Raw genomic sequence first — 4,290 nt, 5'->3', positions numbered from 1 at the left:
TTCAGCACCACGCGGCTCAGCGGCTCAGACCACCGGAGGGAACTATCAGCACCATATCCGTCAAGGAGCGGGACGCTACACCTGCCCAGGCTTCATTCCTGCCGGGCAGTCACAAAGGCAGCACCCTCTGCATTGTAAAACCACCCAGCACCCCTCCCACACACACACATGAAGTCTCAGCAGCACCCCACCAGCTGCGTCGATCCCAAACAGTTTGTTTCCTTAAGCGCTCCCTTGGACATAGTAAAACAGAGAGATTCTGTTTACTTTGGGGGGGGGGAATCTTTCTCCGGATGGGACTGTGGGTCCTTTCTCTGAGATTTGTCGTTCCTATTTCTGCTTTCTTTTTAGCGTCCTTTTTTCTGAGAGGGGAGGAGAGGCCGGACCATGAAGGCAGAGTAAGGGACAACTCTGCTAAATGCGGGACTGCCCATTCTCGCTCAGCGTCGGAAGTGACTGGCCAGCCTCTGGGCAAAAGTGAAGGTTTTGCCTCCGAAAGGTGGAGCCAAACTTCAAAGCCTCGAGCTGAACATCGCTGGCTAGAGGAGAGCCCGAGCAGAACAAGCTGCTATGTGGACAGCTCCAAGCTGAACAGCCATTGGCTGTCAACCTCCAAAACCTTCAGCCGCCCCTCTGGCTTTCCACCTGCTTTCTATTTTCTGCTGTTAAGGCACCGCCTTGCAAACTCCTTGCAGGGATTGAAATACAAAGAGCCCAACCGACGAGGCGGCACTGTTTGCTCTAGGGCAATTAGCAAAGATCGCATGAATAATCACTATGTCCAGACTTGGAAGAAATTCCCTAGGAAAACAGGAGTGCGTGCGTGTGTGTGAGAGAGAGATTTCTGTAGAAATAAAGTGAAATTAAGAGTCTTGTGCTACAGGTATGTGTTAGGACGACTTGCTCATTTTTAATTCGATGGCACTTAATACCCCAAGCGCATTGCAAACGTTATTGTATGTGACTTTACAGTATACCTGTGAGGTGTTTATTGTTTTATTCCCATTCTACAGATAAAGGACTGAGGGTCAGAATAAATGCCTGATCCTAAAGCATGCAATGAGTCCACAGCAATACTGGGATCTGAACCTGTGACTTTCAGACTTAAGTCTGTGTCATTGGACCATACTTGCCATCAAAATACATTGAGATTCCTGCTTGAGACAAATGGTATCCAAAGTAGCTCAAATGATGTTTTATTGGTGCAGCCATATGAATGAGAAACCAACCTTCCTAACAGCACAGAGCTCTCCTGCAGGCAGGAAAGGAGGCTTCTATTTGCTCCATCTATGCCTGACATTCACTGCACTACACAGGTAGTTTCAAGTGTACCGTAACAGGGATTGCCACACAACTACAGGTCACTAACAGAAAAGAGATAAGACCAAGGAAGGCTGATACTAACTTTAGAGGACCAAAGGAGGATAATCACAGAGCGCCTCTCAGGAAAGATCAGTGTATGGTTGCAATGGCTCTTGCAACAGCTGAGCCAAGACAATGTTAGTCATTACTCAAGGTCAGATATCCAAGGGCACAGCAACAGAATTCTTCAACCAACAAAGGTTTGATACCAACTGATGCCATCTTGTGAGCTTCAGTGGTTCCTTAAACTTTAAGGATTGGTTTCATCTAGTCCTACCCAGAGTAGACCCATTACAACAAATGACCCTAAGTTGCTCATGTCCATTGTCTGAGTAGGAATAGCAATGAATACCATCTGAAGGAATAAGGACCAGGCATAGCCTGTTTAGCAACTCCTTTGGGATTCAAGCTGGGCTCTTTTGTGCTGTGGGTTCTGTGTATCAAATGCTAGTTCAACTCAGAGTTAGACCATTCCAATGAACAGACATGACCAACTTATGTTCATTCATCTTCTTGGGTCTACTATGAGTGGGCTTACTATTGGAGACAACCCTATGTGCCTGATGGACAGGCTTGCCTTGCTGTGCGTATCCTGCATCACAGAATTATAGAATAGTAGAGTTGGAAGGGGCCTATAAGGCCATCAAGTCCACCCCCCCACGCTCAATGCAGGAATCCAAATCAAAGCATTCCCGACAGATGGTTGTCCAGCTGCATCTTGAATGCCTTCAGTGTCGGAGAGCCCATTACCTCTCTAGGTAATTGGTTCTATTGTCGTATGGCTCTAACAGTTAGGAAGTTTTTCCTGATGTTCAGTCGAAATCTGGCTTCCTGCAACTTGAGCCCATTATTTCATGTCCTGCACTCTGGGATCATCGAGAAGAGATCCTGGCCCTCCTCTGTGTGGCAACCTTTCATTGAAGAGTGCTATCATATCTCCCCTCATTCTTCTCTTCTCCAGGCTAAACATACCCAGTTCTTTCAGTCTCTCCTCATAGGGCTTTGTTTCCAGTCCCCTGATCATCCTTGTTGCCCTCCTCTGAACCTGTTCCAGTTTGTCTGCATCCTTCTTGAAGTGCAGAGACCAGAACTGAACTCAATACTCAAGATGAGGTCTAACCAGTGCTGAATAGAGGGGAACTAATACTTCAGGCAATTTGGAAACTATACTTCCACGTCCACCAACACGATCCTGTATCTATCTGGGTCCTATGAGCCTCATCTTCCACTCTCTCTAGCTCCCTTCATAGCAATAACTTTTAGCGTTAGGGTTGGAAGTGGGACTCCTTCTTCTGGAGGCAAGCCTTCATTTACTTTGCTCAGAAAACTTGAAAGGCATACATCAGCGATGCAATGCATGTGGTTTGGCTTTTCCCTTACTTATCAATCAAGAGTCCCTCCCCTTTGAAACTTAGAGAATTATATATATATATATATATAAAGTTTCAGACCAAAATATCATTAGGAGTGACACTAATGGGTTTTCAACTTGGTTTCCTCTCCTCCCCCACACCTAAAAAAGTTACTAGTGGTGACAGTGATGGATTGTACAGCTTTGTTGGATTTTGCACCCCAAAAAAACTTTATTAGAAGTGACAGAGATAAATTCTCTTTTCCTTTTCTCCCAACTTGCAAAAGTCCAAACATTCTTATTCTCATCAGGGAAAGATTGAACAGACAGAGGAACAGAGAGTGGTATTCAATGCTAGCTCTGCTCAGAGAAAACTAATTGAAGTTAATGAAATGACTTTGGCTCATTTATTTCAGTTGGTCTGCTCTTGGTAGGACTTAGTTGAATACCACCCACAGGACATTGCCTTATAACTTGTTGGGCCATTGGGCCATCTAGCTCAGTATTGGCTATCCTGGCTGTCAGTGGCTCTCCAGGGTTTCGGGCAAGGAGACCCTCCCAGCTCATACCCAAACTGTTTGTATAAGATAAGGGTTACCATCCCTTTGGGGCCAGTGGGCACATCTGGAATTTTGAGAAAGTGTCATGGGTGCCAGTCGCAAAATAGCTGCCATGGAGTGGGTAGCATAACTCAAAATGATGTGGCATAACTCAAAATGGGTGGCACATCTAAAAAAGAAATAACACAGCATAATGGTGCAGGCATGCCCCTTTGCCCCCTTCCATCAGCCACCCCATCAATGGGGAAAATGCACCAGTATTAGCCACTGCCATGCTTGGTCACATAAGATAAGCTCTTTGTACCTCTCCAGTGTTCAGAACAGAAGAACAGAACAGAGGGGGGGTGTCCAAATCTGGCATCCAGTGAAGTGTGGGCATGTTTAAGGGGATGTGCTCACTGTAGGATAGACTGTGCCAGAACAAAGAGGAACTGAGCAGGAAGAGCAAATAGTCTCTCATGCATTGTGGATTTTTGCTCAGAGGCACATGTCACTAAATTCTTTCAAGCTACACAGGAAGTGGATTGGACTGTGAAAGACCAACTCAAATTGTGTTGGCAATTTTACAAATTTGTAGGGCAGTCCAATATCTCAGAGAGGAGGTCAGGTCTCCTGCTCCCCTGGTGCATTCTCTATAGCTGCCCAATTTCCCTGCTTTTTAAAGTTTGATAGAAATATCTGTTGGCTATAGGTATGTCCTTAAACTGCAGGTGGTTTTTTTTGCTTATTAGTTAACATTTACATGACTATTTCACACTTCGGAAAGTTTGAGCACAGGGTTATTGAACCAAGATTAGAGGCCTGTGAGTCACATAATTTTACCTGCTAGGGAGAGTTCAAGATATGTGCCACTGGATGGCCCAATCCAAACCAGACCACTTATGTGGAAACATTCTATACCAACATTCCCCAATAATATAGTATACAGGCTATCAGGAATACATGGTACCTTTTCCCACATATGGGGAAGTATCCCAATCACCCATTCAATTAGCACAAGGATTTATGTTTCCCTAC

The sequence above is a fragment of the Rhineura floridana genome, chromosome 6, assembly GCF_030035675.1.
Source record: "Rhineura floridana isolate rRhiFlo1 chromosome 6, rRhiFlo1.hap2, whole genome shotgun sequence".
Taxonomy (NCBI): Eukaryota; Metazoa; Chordata; class Lepidosauria; order Squamata; family Rhineuridae; genus Rhineura; species Rhineura floridana.
This window is presented reverse-complemented; position numbering follows the sequence as displayed.